Source organism: Camellia sinensis, chromosome 14, assembly GCF_055761805.1.
Source record: "Camellia sinensis isolate YWXY chromosome 14, ASM5576180v1, whole genome shotgun sequence".
In the NCBI taxonomy this organism is placed as follows: domain Eukaryota; kingdom Viridiplantae; phylum Streptophyta; class Magnoliopsida; order Ericales; family Theaceae; genus Camellia; species Camellia sinensis.
This window is the reverse complement of record NC_138974.1, coordinates 29,262,495-29,279,123: the sequence shown is the minus strand read 5'-3', so window position 1 is coordinate 29,279,123 and position 16,629 is coordinate 29,262,495. Positions and strand designations below refer to the sequence as shown.

The following is a 16,629-nucleotide window of genomic DNA, read 5'->3' as shown; positions in this document are numbered from 1 at the left end:
TTTTTTAAAAAATTATTTCATTAATAAAAGTTAATATAATTAGTATTACAAAATTATTATTTTCATTTCTTCATTATAAATTAATTAGTATAAAATTATTTCATTTTTTCATTATAAATTAATTAGTGCCAATTAATGACTTATTTTCATTTTTTCATTATAAATTATTATTTTCACTTTTTCATTATAAATCAATTAGTATAAAATTATTTCATTATTAATTAATTAGTGTCAATTAATGGCTTATTTTCATTATAAATATTTTTTTTATTTTTTCATTATAAATCAATTAGTATAAAATTATTTCATTATAATTTAATTAGTCTCAATTAATGGCTTATTTTCATTTGTTCATTATAAATTATTTTTTTCATTTTTTTATTATAAATCAATTAATATAAAATTATTTCATTATAAATTAATAAGTGGCAATTAATGGCTTTTTGTAATCAATTGATACTAAAATTATTAATTAGTATTAATTAATATAAAATTTATTTTAGTAATGGCACACTTGTCATAGCTTGAAATTATGAGGGGCATTTAAGTCATTTTACCCCTCAAATGGCAACTGCGCGCTTAAACTGTTTGGAAAATCTTCTCCTGTCTCACTTAAAGAAAAAACTAATTTTTAACTTAAAAAAAGTTATAATCTAAGCCAAACATACCAAAATAACTTAAATAAAATTAAAAACTAAAATAAATTGGGAGCTTATCCGGCTATTCACGTCACTCTCTCTCTACCATTCATCTGCAACACCCTAGAGAGAGAGAGTTATTTTTTATGGGTTTGTAGGGAAGGTTGAAAGTTAGGGGTTGTTTGAGGTGTGTGCACTTTTTGTCTTTTTAGATTAAAAAGTTGAACGAAAAAATATGAATGTTTTGGTTAATTTTTTGATTTTTTATGAAAAATATGTATTAAAAAATTATATATATTAATGTGTAAGGAAAATTAGTATTGAGAATTGTGCATTCATAATTTTTGACTTTTAATAAATAGGGATAATTTTTTAAGCGTAACTTTTTAACTTTTTTTTACACTTGCCCTTATTGCTGCAGAAGAACTGGTATTTTGGGTTTGGATTTATATATATATATATATTAATAAGTTTTTCTTGATTTGGGAAATTCACGATGCTCTCAATCGGAGCTCTGAGAACCGTCTGTGATAGGTGAGTTATCTCAATGAAGCTCTCGAATTTATTTTTTTCCATGTTTGTTCGATTTCCCCTTTGGTATTTAACATGTTAATTATATATATGTAGATTTGAAATTTTGGCTTGCTCTTTATCTCTTGATTTATTGCTTGCCATATTACAACTTTGAAATTTGTTGTCTTTGTGCCGATGCAAAGAGATTGCTTTCATTTAATTCTGATATGATTTTTAAATCCAAAGTCTGCTTTTAAAAATCCAATAACCTTGTTAAAGATACAATTATGATCTGGAATGGAATGTGCTAGAAGATTAACTAGGAATAGGAACTTGGAACATGGGCTTCACTCACTCCCATTACCTATTTGATGTGATTTAGAATTTTAAGCTATGAGTTACTGAGAGGGGGTTTATGTGGTTGTACAGTGTACATGTATGTGGTGTCCTTTTGATGCATATTACTCATTCCATGACCTCCTCTTCACCCCCTGTGTTGGGTAATTGAATTTTGTACCATGTCATTGATATGGGAGTGAAAAATGGTTTGAGGATTCCGAAACAGTGGGAGGTCTAAGATTGTACTTAAGAGTAAATTAACAACCGATTGATGTTTCAATGAAAATTCTCTATAATTCTTTGAAATATGACAGGTTCTTATAGTTTATACAACTTTGGAGAGTGACTTGAGCACTTATTCCACAGAACAATGTTAGCTAGTGACATGTCTAATAATGGTTCTAAATCAATCTTGAACTTGTTGGTGTTGATGTTGCTGCTTTTGTTGTGGATTTAGGGTTTTTTCCTTGTAAGGTTTTTGTTGGTTTCATACGAGTGATGTGAGTTTTCCATTTCTTAGTTGTATTTTCCTCTCTTGTCAGTTCTCACTCTCTACCAAACCTATGGATTTTTTTGCATATATATGCTTAGCATAGAAGTCGTATAACATTTGCTAGAATGCTTATCTAAAGGATAAAAACACTATTGACATTGCTCTTTAAAGGGTAATGGCTCACTTGGCTACGTATGTATGCCACTATAACCTGTTGAAAGTATGCGAAGCTGTATTGCTTCAATTATTCCTGCAAATGGTTGGATTAACATATGGACTTTGGTTCTACTACTGTCACCCTCATGTCATAACTAGTTTGCATATACCAATAGTGTCATTCAATTCTTTGATATGTACTAATCACTTACATCATGTAAAGTACGTTGAAGCCGTATGGCATTCCCAACATTTAATTGCAGATTTTCATTGGTATAAGGTCATTTGTACACTATAAAGATATTATGGCCTCCAAATATAACTAGTTACTTAGTTGCAAAGGTAAAGCATGAGCTTGATCTCTAAGAGGCAAGCCACCATAGCGCCAGACCCTAGCATTTACTTAAAGAAACAAGGCACTATGGTACCAAATCATAATGAACATTGGTATACAGATCTCCAGTGGCGAGCCTTGACGGCATCACAACATCTCTATTGATTGATATCTCCACGGGTAGCCATCATAGTGCCACCATATCTCCATAGATTGATTATTGAGTTTATGAGCCTAACTTAATTGGGGGCACATAAACCATCAAGACTGCTATCTCCAACACGATAGTCATGAGCCTAGCCTAAGCGGGGGCACATGAACTACCAAGATTTCCATGCTAGCAATCTCCTACATTCATGAGCCTAGTCTAAATGGGGCACACAAACTATTAGGATTGCCATGATAGTAATCTCCCACCAAGCCATGATCCCTCTAGGCCTTGTTTCTTTCAAAAGTGATCGACTAATACGCTTGGCACTTTGCTTGCAAGTCGCTCACTCTGGAAAAAAGTAACAAACATACTACCTTAGCTCTCCCCTATGCATCTTCCATCTTGGATCTCAAACCATGAATCCCTGCCATTAGTACCTCCCATTGGTGAGCCATAGTGGTGTGTTTTGTAAACTAAACCTTTTCTTGTCATGCTAGGAGAGAGATGATCAATGAGAAGATGGAGATTCTACAAGACTTGGTCCCAGGATGTAACAAGGTATGTGATATTTTGTTGTTGATTTTAATTTTTATGGTTAAATAATTGTAGAAAATCTAAAAAACTCTTGACCAAAAATAGAAAACCATTTGTTGGAAATCTACAAGTGTTTACCTTAGTTCAACTTTAATTTTGCCTTGCCATTGTATTCTTCTTGTGTATCCACATAATTTTTATTTGATTAGGTTATTGGGAAAGAACTCATAATTAATTACATGCAGTTACTAACCACTCTAAATTAATAGTTTGCAGAAAGGCATGGATGGTTAGTATAAATGACGTAAAAAAGAATTATCAAAATGCAGAAACATCACTTGAGTATTGTGTTTTGCGAACAATAAATTTACCTTTTTGGCCCTAAAATTTGTAAAATGGTAGGTCATTTATGTTTCTAATAAAAAAGAGTATACAAGTGATCAACTTAAATAATCTAATTAATTTACATTTTTTTCCACAATCTTTTCATTTCAACATTTGACCCGTGCCTTGCATGGGCCTTTTTTATACTAGTATATTATAATATTATAAGTGAACCATGATTCGCATAAGTAGTTGTAGAATTTAGATTGTAGAATACCAAACCTATCCGATATCTTGCTTTTTTTTTTTCATAAGGATTTATATATATATATATATATATATTGTGGTTTTTCTTCCAACTTCTATATATTTTCAACTTAATTTGTTTATTTATTTTTCTTTCTTTGTTATGATTACACAATTTGAGATGTGATTTTAGAATTTTAGTTATTTTTTCATAATTTTACGGTCGAACAGTTTCAATACTTGTGTTTGTTCTTCTGCTCACGAGAGATTATGTTTCAGATGGGACCAAATCAAAGATCTGAGAAGATCCTCTCTACTCTCCAATCCAAGAAAAATTCTTCTTAGAGGAAGGTATCAAAACCTTTTCCCAAGCAAATCTTTCAGAATTTAACTGCGAAGAATTATTCCAGACTGAGCTACTCCCTGCAGAAAAAAGAGATGATGAACCACTTGATGATCGACTCCCTCTCTTTGTGGGCTTGAGCAAAACCTGGAATTTTTGTGTTTTGGAATTAATTTTGGGTTGATTTGTAGGGGGGGTTTTATGTCAGAAATTATAAAGTTAATTTCAGAACTGAATTGATGTATATGAAATGAACTATTTCCATGGATTGTGGGTGCTTGATGCCACTGTGACAAAAAATTATATGAGAAATACTAGAGGGAAGGGATCACTAAGGCCCTGTTTGATTTCAGAACATAAAGGATGGGATTAGATATTATATGTTGTGGGGTTCATTTATCCCATGTTTGTAATTGTTTTTTTGAAGAGGATATAATATACAATGGGATTGTATATCTTTCAAAATTGGAGGATATACAATACCACCATCCCCCATTATATCATATCCCCTAGGTTGGGATATGATTTAAAATGTCCAATTTACCCTCTAGTCTATCTAATTTTTTGAATTTAATATAATATAATTTTTTTATTATTATCAGATTAACATTAATATAATATAATTTCTTTTTTGTTTGGAAAAATTATTGAATTTAATATGAATTTTTAATTTATTTATTTGCATTAGTTTTGAATTTTGAATTTGTTTGTTTGCATTAGTTCCAATATGGGTATTTAAAATATGTTATGAGGACAATCTTGGAAATTACTTGTTTATATCCCGCGATATATTTTGTAAAACAAATATAGATAATATATATCTAGTTTTATATAAAAGTTACAAAACATGAATTGGGAGATATATTATACAATACATATATCTTATTCATTATATATTTTGATTAAATCTCACATCATATTATATTTTTCATTTTATATCCAGTGAAACAAAGAGGGCTTAATTTTCTCCTTGCTTAAACCAGGTACACAGTTATAAAGTTTAAGGCTCAAATCCATTTGGAGTGGCTTTTTAAGGATAGAGAAGCCCAAACGTGGATTTGGGTTTTACTAGCTGATTAGGCCCATTTGTAATTCCCATAGGTGGCCCATTTTGGTTTGATCTCCCTAACACCCAAAGTATGGGTAATAAGTGCCATTTTGGGAAGACATCAAAAACGCCACGTTTTTAGCTTGTGAAGAAAAACGCCAGCAGTCGAAAACGCCGAGACTTGCATTTGGGAAGTGACAAAAAAGTTACGTTGTGAAACTACCTAAATACCCTCCATGTTAACAAATTACTTAAAATTCTAAAGTTTGGCAAGGGTATGTTAGTCATTTTATTTTGATTTGATACCATAAATAAATATTAAATCAAAAATCAAAAAAGTCATCTTTTTACTAACTTCCCAAATCACCTCCAAAAAAGCCAAAAAACTTGGTAAAAAGCAAAAGCCAGCTTTTTACCAACTTTCCAAAACACCCCAAAAAAATAAAATAAAAAAAGGAGTTACTTTAATTATTTGAATTTGTAAATTGTATAAAAAAAAAATTTCAAATTCTAAGAAAAATCAGTATAATTTACAAGGAAAAAAAAAAGAAAAAAGATTGTGATGAATTTTTGGTTGGTTGAGTACCATTGATGTATGTAACAGATGTCATGAAATGCACGTACAACAATATTGTCAATCAAAGTCTATAATTAATATTAATGAGTTGTTGATGAGTATCATCAAACCCTTGAGCTCTCATATTTTATAACACACTGTCACCAGGTTTTTGTATATTTAATTATGCATTGTTGGCCCACATAGTTGATGTGTCTGTCTTAGATTGGCTCCCACAACCCTGTGTCTTTAAGAAATAAATAACACTGGCCATATTGTCACTCAAAAATTAAACTAAAAGTACTAAAGTCTTACTTTTTAACCGATAATAATCAGTAACAATTGATCATAAAATAATTTTTAGTAAGCCATAGAGAAGGCTGACTTTCAAAATCAAACAAATTCAACAATCAAGGGTTTGTAAGGTCTATCGTGAGTTTTTTAAAGTGCTCATGAGTATATATTTTTGGGTAAGTAATGCTCAGTATATATTATTAATGAAAAATATTAGATTGATTTAATATATATATATATATATATATATTTATAGAAAAAATGTTGTATTACATAAATAAATTCATACACAACATAAAATGTCCAAGTAGACTCAACATACATTACAAAAGTATAATTATTCAGTAGAGCATGGACATATGGTATTTTATAATATTATGATTTGTGGAGAAGGTAAATAGGTGGGGTATTGTATTGGGTGATTGAGGAATGTGAGGGGATATATTGAGAGATAATTGGTTAGGAAGTACAAACACGTGGTACTTCGGAAATATTTAATAATTTCCCATTACAAAATCATAAAATTATTGGAAGAAATTTTTGGCCTTCGCAAAATAATCAATTTATATTGTCTAATTTTAACCATTTATGTAATACATATCATGTGTATTATAGTATGACCATCAATTTATTATATGAAAAACTTACATAAATATTCATAAACCAAATTATGGGATTTATAATTTTACCGCATTATTCAACCCAATCAGCTGTTAACTTCTAAAACTCTGAAGATTGATAGTTTCGTTTCAATTATTTAAACCGTTCATTTATTAAATCATTTGTGCATATTATTTACACAAAATTAAGTTAATCGAATAATCCATAACTTATTCAATTTATCTTTAAAAAAAATAATAACTTAGACAAGAATTCTTATATGATTTATAATGTTACCTCATCAATTCACACTGTTTATCCATTCACACGAATTCTATTCCTACATGAAGTCAAATAGGTTGTTTGGGAAGTACACATTAACTATATATATACAGACAATTGTATTACCATTCCTTCTCACTACTCTCTTCATACGTAAAATTCTATTTCCCTCACCAATTCATTGTCTCTTCATACGTAGAATTCTATTTCCCTCACCAATTCATTGTCCAAGAAGAGAAAGAAAAGGTGATAGAACTCATCATGACAATCCCACTCGGCTTTAAGTTTTTTCCGTCTGATCAAGAGTTAATTCATTATCTTCTCCAAAAATCGACCGCAAGACCTTTGCCTTGTGACAATGTGATTAAGGACTATGACCTTTACGGCGAAAAAGAGCCTTCGACGATATTTGATGGAGCAGAAGCGAATATTCATTATATTTTTACTATATTGAAGAAGAAGACTAAAAAGGGTGCCCGGGTTGATCGAACGGCTGGGACAGGAACGTGGAAAGGCGTCGATGCAAGCAAGTCTATATATGATGGCAATCGGAGACTGATAGGGTCTAAGAAAAACTTCGTATACTTGACAAATTCTAAGACCAAAGGAGGATGGAATATGGTAGAATACAATCTAGATGGCATAGCAGAGAAACATGCACTCAAACTTGGAAAGGTAATTATTTTTTTTCCTCTAACCCTAATATGCATGCATGCACTACGTAATATATATTGTAAAGATTTATATGACTTTGTTGGTTTCAATTTTATTTTATTCGGTTGTGTTTTTTTTATTTGTTGTTTATGTTTCGATCGGTTGTAATAGTGTTGGTGGATCTCGGAGGAGTCCTGCCTTAGTTGTTAAACATGAAGAAACGACAATTATCTCTCAATTTTGTAACCTAAGGATGAATTAAAAATTGTGCGTTAAATATATTCTTTTTTCTTTTCTTTTCTTTTTTTTTTTTTTTTTGTGTGTCAAAACACTCACAACTATCAAATAGGAACAAAAATTTTGAAATACAATCTAACAATTGTGAATTTTTCAAGAGAATGAGATAAAGAGATTTGGATAAATGAAGATATGGGTATATTACTTCAATGGATTTGCAGAAACGTATTGTGATAATGGTGGATGGCCGTTGTACAGTTCCTACGGGGAATGAGAGTTGTAGTTTAGCCAGACTTATTAAGCTCAAGAGACTTTTCTATTGGATGTCCCATTTTGATTTAAATTCTTTTTTTCTTTAATCTAACTTTTGGTCATCTTCTTGACTTGTTTTTATGATTATTATTATTATTATTTGTGTAAATTTTCCAAATGTATTGATTAAATTCCCGTGCTAAGCATATGTGTGAATTGCCATCTTTATGATTGCGATGTATCATTTATGTTTATATTAATTGGTATCATGCATGGTGTAAAAATATACAACTACATGACCTATTAATTTAACCAAGTTTAATTAAACACTCAATTGGAGTCAAGTTAAACAACACTTGCACTTTCTAATTTCTGTAAAAAATGTAAATAAGAATTTGATTAGATTAGTTCAATCAAATTTAGTTTCTAATTTTGTTTTCTTAAAAAAAAAAATTATATAAATTGAATATCGATTTAAATCACTTGTTCATTCTGTGCAGGTCACAGATTATGTTATTTGCCGCGTCACAAAAAATGCAATTAGCAAAAATCGAATCAGGGAAGAGGGTCAAGTAATGTTGCGAATGCCAGAACAAGAAGAAATGGAAGGAGGTCCACCAATATCAAAAGAAATTAATAATACGACTATTAGGTCAACAAGTGGAGCATATCAAGTGGTGGAGTATCTAGACAACAGAGCATACATGGATACTGGATCAGCAATGGTATCAACAATGGCAATGTTGCCAGCACCCCAACAAATAGAAGGAGGTCCAACAATGGTAGTACCAAGTTCTCAAGAAATTAACAATACATTTAGTGACGCATATCAAGTGGAGGAACATCTAGCCAACAGTGCATATGCCGATATTGGATCAGCAACGGCCCAATTAGCATCATATCAAGAAATGAAAGAAGGTCCACCAATATCACAAGAAAATAACCGTATGATTATTGGCTCAACAAGCGGAACATATCAAGCGGAGGAGCATGCACATACTGGTACCGAATCAATAATGGCACAATTGCCATCATCATCAACACCACCTCTTAGCAATGCACCTCAACCGTCAATGGATATGAATATGATGATGGGATTCGGAAGAACATTCGACTTAGACATTGACATGTTTTTGGCTAATGCACTAGAACCATCATCGGGTATGATGATGGGATTCGGTAGTGCATTCAACCAAGAAGACATTGACTCGTTTTTGGCTTACTAATCTTGTTTTAAGAATGTCCGAATTTAAGATTTGTTTAAAATATTCTTTACAGTTGAATTATTATTATTATTGTTATTTTTTTTTTGAAGAGTTGAATTACTTGTGTAAGATAACAACGCACCCTTTCACTCTATACTGGCCATGTGATTAGGCCAGTTTATAACATGTATCTAGGCATTCTTCCTCATACTAGCATATCATTCTCGATTTCAAAATAAAATTGACAATCTTGAAAAATTATTTGACATAATCTGTGGTATACTTGACCAATAAAAATTTGTAAAACACATTAAGCAAGCTTTCAACTACTTAATAAAGAGAGATTTGGACCCGGTGGCACAATTTGGAGGGAATAAGCCCTGAGCTAGGAAAGAGAATGGGATCCACACATATGAACGACATTACCATGCCACAAAGGAAGAGAACTCTTGGCCCTACCACTCCTAATAGGAAAGAGAATACTGAATGGTAGAAATTTTGATCTTACGTATAGAAAAAAGAATACAACGTTAACAATTGCAGAAGCAATATCACATGTAATGTAACCTGCTAAATCATAGATGCCATTTAGAATGTTACACAGCAATGACAATATAAAAGGAAGGTCAAAAATGTGAAACGTTGTCCTGTCTGCACAACAGCCACAAAGCATGCTTTCCCAATTCAAAGGATAGCGCATGAGCATGAATTCTGCTTATGATTCTTCTCCTGGTTCTTGTCTGCATTGTGTACCCAAAATGAGAGCAGAAAAATTAATATTGTAATGGCAAATTTTAGAAACTCTAATGGTTGCCATAGAAACAGATACTTCAAACAAAAAAGTAACAATTGTGACAATACAATGAGTAGACATATAATAAAATCCATTTTCAAAATTAAAAGATTTCACTACAATGCAGGAGACAATTGACTCAAAAATTCGTAGGCTACATGTATTTCCTTGCACTATTCCAGACGGTTTCACAATTACAAGCTTCGTAAATTAAATGGTAACAATACTCTGTTCTGTTAAAGCCATTGAAAACTCTACCTCTAGAAATCTCTGAGCACATAAATAGACTCATTAGGATAGTAAAGATAAATGCTTAGTTAGTCATGCCAGAGGGTCACAAGTTACATTGACACTCGTGTAAAAACAAATAGTTAGCAGCATCTTAATGTAACAAACTTCTTGATCCATGCTTATAGGCATAACATAACTATTCTATGAGATTAGTATTTCTATCCTAACAAGTCTAATTAGAAGAGATAATATAACGAATATGATGAAAATTTGAAGTCATTAGATTGAGTAATGCATGCATGTTTATCATCTTTGAAGTATGGGTTCCAAAATGAAGATCCTTAAAAGAATTAAATGGGGTGAATTACACTAACGGTCCCTATAGTTTGAAACTTGTATCATTTTGATCCCTGACTTTTCAATTATGACACATTTGAACCTAAATTTTGAATCTTGTTCCAAATAAGGACAATTGAATATACTATTGGATTTTTCAAGGACAAAATTGTTAATTTGATAAAATATAAATTAATTTGACAAAAATAAATGTTAAAAAATTATTTTTGAATTTTTAAAAATTATTTCTACCTACTAAAGATAAAATTATATAAAATCGATAAATCTTTTAGACATTTATTTCCTTTTTTTTATCAAATTAATTTTTATTATGTATTTGGATGATGATCATGTAAAATTAATTTTTTAAAATTAATCATGTAGTTTTTATTAATTTTTATCAATTTTACATAATTTTATTTTTGTCAAATTAGTTTATATTTTATCAAACTGACGATTTTGCCCTTGAAATTAAGCAATTGTATGTTAATTGTCCTTATTTGGAACAAGATTCAAAATTCAGGGTCAAATGTGTCATAATTGAAAAGTTAACGACTAAAGTGATAGAAGCCCTAAACTATAGGGACTGTTAGTGTAATTTGCCCAATTAAATATTATCTGATAACTTTCTATTAGATTGAAAATTAATTCATGCTAATTCTCAGGGTAAAGCTATCCAATAATTGAAACCAGGTACTAGTTCTCACTAAGGTCCCTCACTAAAAACTACTAGTAACTTCACAGTTATGTTATGCCTATAAGCTATCCAATACCCCTGAGTCTGCACCTGTAAATGATAGAAATAGGATACCCAAAATAAAGAGGCATTTCTTGCTGCTATACTCTCGAAAGTCAAAACTTGATTGAATTAACCCTGAAAATTTTCTTAAATCTAAAATTCTACATGAAATATATATATATATATAAATCTCAGGGAAAAGAAACTAAAACAAACCTGTCTTCTTTTTTGGGACAGGAGGCTGCACCACAACATGCATAGTACTAACGCCACCAGGAAGGTCACCAAAATGTACTCTGGATTTTGCCAGCATCTTGCCATTCTCCAAAACTTTGCCAGCATGTATGAGTTTTATATCAATTACTGACTTGGGTACAACTGATTTATCTGTTAAACAGAAGGCCACTTTAGAACTGAACCATTTAGCATTGAAAGTCAAAAATACAAAGTGGGTCTCAAAAACGAGTTAACATGCCTATGAACATGTGATGCACCCACACTCGGACATGCATATGCATAGAGTGTATAAACATTTCACGAACTAATGCATTACTTGCTAACGGAAGTCCATGGATGTGATTTGTAAAACAGTTCAATGAGTTCATCAACAGATGTCCTTGGAAAGATGTCCAAATAAAGCAAGAATCATAAGGTCCAGCAACATATACACCCATGGAAGAGATAAAAAGAATTACAATTTATAAATTGAATGGAAATTCTTCTCCAGTACAAAAGAATAGGAAGAAAAAAAAAAGGAGAGAAGAAAAAAACAAAATGAAATCAAAGATCAATAACGCAATAGATCAAATTTCAACATTTTCAGGTTATAATCAAAATTTTCCTTCCTCTTCCCCAAAGATTATGCGTTGAATACATTGTAGAACCTAAAAACTCATACAATACTGCACTTCCATGTTACAAGACACTAACTCCAATGGCACTTTATAATTTTAAAATTTTGCCAAAACATCAATATAATCCGATAAGTAACACTCGAACTAAAGATTGTTCATACTTTATTCTAACTAACTATTTTCTTGTCTAATAAAATGGAAACAAACTTTTATCAGTCTGGTGTGAGCTTTATGGGCGGGTTACACCTTCCAGAAGAAAGACATTTTTCTTAGGCCCCTTCCCCCTGCCACCCACCCACATGCATGCCAAGAGAGACGGTCTAAACGTAGTGGGTTTTAATTGGTAAACCTCTGCCAAAACGTCTTCCTAAAATGCATGAGAAAGAAACGGAATAAATCGAAAGATAACTTTTTTTTTTTTTTTTGATCGGCAAAGAAAAACTTTATTGATGAAAGCAACCAAAAAAGATAGACTACATCAATAAAGAGGAGCTTGGAGCTAACACAAAGCTCCAAGCGCCAGTTGGTGAGAAACCAACAAAAAGAGAACAAAAGAAGCCGAAGAAAAAAACACAAAAACCAGAAAGAAAACAACTAAATGCTCTCAGTCTTTTGAGCTTAATCATGATTCTAAAACTAGCCCATCCCTGAATCTGTGCCTCCTCCCAGACCTTTTCCACTTCCTTCTTAAACTGAGGATGTGATGTCCAAGCATTAATAAATCGAAAAGGTTTTGGCCCCCAATCCCTTCCATCCTCCATAAGCAAAAATGGACAGTGATCTGAAATGACTCTAGGAAATCCCCATTGTTTAAATTTATTCCTCTCCAGCCAAACAGGATCCAGCAAAAACCTATCAATCCTACTCCACCTCTCCCCATCCAATGCATTACACCATGTGAATAATCTACCATGCATATTCAGATCAATTAATTCCAAGCTCTCTATAAAATTATTAAAGTCTTTCATACCCCTTTCCCTTCTTGAGCAACCTTTCCTCTCACTCATAACTCTAATCTTATTAAAATCACCACCCAGACACCAAGGGTTAGGATAAGAGAGTTTAAGATTTATAAGACTCTCCTAAAGTTTCCTCCTCTTCAATGCACCAGTCGGGGCATAAATATTGCAAATAACACAATGAAATGATTGAGATAAGATACCTGAGAGAAGAATGAAGTTCCTAGAACTGCAGCAGTCTATCAATTGAAAAGTTTGGGTGTTCCAAATGCAAAGGAGGCCACCTGTACTTCCTTCTGAACCCACCTCCATAAAACCCATATCATCCACAGGCCATAAGGACTTAACAAAATTACCATCAATAGCTTCTCTCTTAGTCTCCTGCAGCATCAAAACATCTACTAATTTTGCTCTCACCAATGCCTTAATTCTACTCCTTTTTCAGGTCGTCTAAGACCCCTAACATTCCATGACATGATCTTCATTAAAAAACCTTCAACGCAGCATCTATTCTCCTTCATTTTTCCAGTAGCTTAATCTGCCTTTACCCTTCCTTCAACTCTTTCCAAATCTTTCTCCTCCAGCTCCATTATTTTGGCCACCACTTCCTCTTCCTTCCCTTCACAGTTTAGCCCTAATGCCTTCCCGACCTCAATCGTAGCTTGGGCTTCCTTAAGTATCTTTCTTCTCCTTTGGGAACTGCTGCTTTGTGACGCTTGTAGAGACATAGCAGCTGCTGCCGCTCGAAGGATCACTCCACCTCTGAGACAGTTGCTGAATAGGATCCCCTTCTGTTTTGGTTGGCCACCCTACTTCATTCTTTCTTTCCCCTTTTCACTGCCTTTCCTCTTCAGATCAGACTTCCTTTTTGATCTAGCCTGAGCTTGCTGAGATGGGCCCCCCTTCTCGTGATTAACTTTCTGGGCTACAGCTTCCCCTACCGCCATAAACTGTGACTGGGCTATGCAGTCACTTAAATTAGAATTAACTTCCCATCTTGGCCCATTAATTATAAGCTGAACTTGGGCTCCATGTAACACAACTTCTAAATTTATGTTGGGCCTGCCACACTCCAACCCAGTTGAACTATACATAATACCTTTATTACATTCCAGATCTTCCACCCGTTGCTTTATCCCATTCTCCACAGACCTTAAGCAGACCGCCTGCACCACCCTTTCTTTCCCTAGAACACGCTCAGTTACTTTATCAGCTACTCCAGACATACAATGATAGCCTCCATCCACAGCTATTAAAGCTCTTTCGGCTGTGTGTGTTCCATTGATTGACACGTCATCAGTTTGTGCCACATCCTCATCATTGTCCTCCTCTGCAACTGAACCGACTTCACCTTCATCCCCACCTTCAACACCATTACCAGCTACCTCTGGATGAACATGATCAACTTGACACCTGCGTTTGGACAAGTATTCACTCTCATTGTTCATATTGGATTCCATTACTTCATTTTTGTGGCAGCTATAGTCACCATTGCATTGACAGATACTGACTAACGGCTCTTCAAACACTCGCACTTGATAATCCCTCACATTTCCTGCTAGATTAATTACCGTATTGATGGGCTCCATCCTTTTTGTAATAATCCTAACTTTGCCGAACATAAAGTGTTTGCCTCCCACTGTATCTTCATCATACTGCACCACTTCTCCCCATACCTTGCCAATGGCTTCAAAAGTTTTGATACTCCAGAGATTGAGAGGAACTCCCATACAAGTGAGCCAAATACACCTTTCACATTCCAAAAACTTCCCTTCTTCCCATTCAACTACTGCATCACTCCAGTCATGTCAGGCCTCAAGATTAATTTTCATAAAAGTATTGTTTGTGGTATTGGAGTGGAAGAGGAGTTAGTTAAGGAGTTTGCTAATAACCTGAATTGCCACAGTTAGAATCTACCTTTGTCATATCTTGGCTTACCTTTAGGGGCCAATCCAAGGAATAAAAGTACTTGGAAACCAGTGATGGAGAAGTTTAAAAAGAAATTAGCATCTTGGAAGAGGAGATTCTTGTCCTTTGCCGGTAGAGTGACCCTAATTAAGTCTGGATTGTCAAATCTTCCAGTGTATTTTCTATCTATCTTCAAATTGCCTATTGGTGTTGCTAAAACAATTGATAGGATCCAATCAAACTTCTTGTGGGGCGGTTCGGAAGTTCAAAGGAAAATTCACTTAGTACAATGGAAAGAGGTGTGTAAAAGTAAAGCCCAAGGGGGGTTGGGTGTGAGAAGTCTCAGTGATGTCAACGTCTGTTTAATGTTAAAATGGTAGTGGAGGTATGGTCATCAACAACAGTCACTATGGAAAATTGTGGTATGTAGCAGATATGGTGGGATTGGGGGCAGGTGGAAACCAGAAACAGTGTCAGCTGTAATGATATCTACAATGTGGAAGGACATTGCATCATTAGCTTCAGTAAACAGTGTAATGGCAGAGTTTTTCTCACAAAACTTCAGGATTGTTTTGGGTAATGGAGAAAGGATTCATTTTTGGACGGATAGATGGTGCAATAATATGAGTCTTAGGAATGAATTTCCTAAACTGTTTAGTTTATCAGTGGAGAAGGAAGGTTCCTTGCAATTTTTTTACCAACGGAAAGGGCCGGGCAGTGATTGGAAGTTGGCATTTAGAAGATCACTTTTAGCTTAGGAGGAGGAGGAAGTTCATAGGCTAAATGTATTACTAGCAGAGGTACCTATTCTAAATCCTCTAACTGAGGATAACTGTTTGTGGAGAGCAAGTAATTCTGGAGTATTCTCTGTGGCATCAGTGTGGAAAAGGTTGGAATTAGTTAATGGATCCACAGTTTCCATTTCAAAGTTCCTGTGGAAAAATGCAGCCCCCCCGAAGGCTCAGTTCTTCAGCTGGTTAGCTTGGAAAGGGAGACTCAAAACAGCAAAATTCATGCAAAGGATTGGAGCTATACCTGCCAATGTCAGCCCACTATGTGTATTTTGCAAAGCAGAGGTAGAAACCATAAATCATGTGTTGCTTTTATGCCCATTGGTATGGAAGTTATGGTCTGAGTTGGTAAACTGGTGGGAAGTGCAGTGGGTAACACCAGGATCTATGGTTATTTTGCTTGATTGGTGGTCTGCTATGAAATTTAGGAAGAAGGAGTTCAATATTTGGAAGGTGGTCCCTTTGGCCATGCTTTGGTCCTTATGGAAACTCAGGAATGAATGCTTATTTAACAATGGTAATGCAGATTTTGCACAGGTAGTAGAGCTAATGAAAGTAAGAATTGCATTATGGATCAAGTCATATGTTAAAGGGGTGAATTACACAGTGCATGATATTGTCGCAAATTTGAAGCAGGTGAGAGGTTGTATCACATAGGGTTTTGGTTGCTCTGTCATTATGCAGATTGGTAGCAGTGTGGGAAGTAGCAGATTTGTTTGTAGTAGTCTGGTCTGAAGCTCTTTCTCTGGTTCCAGTGAAGCTCCTTTAATAGATGGGTATTTTTGGCTGTTCTGTCAATTTGCAGATTGGTAACAGATG

At 33.7% G+C, this 16,629-nt stretch overlaps 1 long non-coding RNA gene and 1 other non-coding gene across 2 annotated transcripts; one reads left to right on the top strand and one right to left on the bottom strand.

The window, feature by feature from the left end:
* The first annotated feature begins 733 nt into the window (after positions 1-733).
* Positions 734-4,432, top strand: LOC145807656 (uncharacterized). The gene is made up of 4 exons (XR_014350924.1): positions 734-825; positions 1,060-1,172; positions 3,122-3,182; positions 4,008-4,432. It is a non-coding gene; the product is annotated as an uncharacterized LOC145807656 (long non-coding RNA).
* A 5,254-nt stretch (positions 4,433-9,686) lies between these two features.
* On the bottom strand, positions 9,687-11,687 carry LOC114317096 (uncharacterized). The gene is made up of 2 exons (XR_014350923.1): positions 11,515-11,687; positions 9,687-9,939 (listed from the first exon to the last, which is right to left on the bottom strand). It is a non-coding gene; the product is annotated as an uncharacterized LOC114317096 (transcript).
* Positions 11,688-16,629: the final 4,942 nt, after the last annotated feature.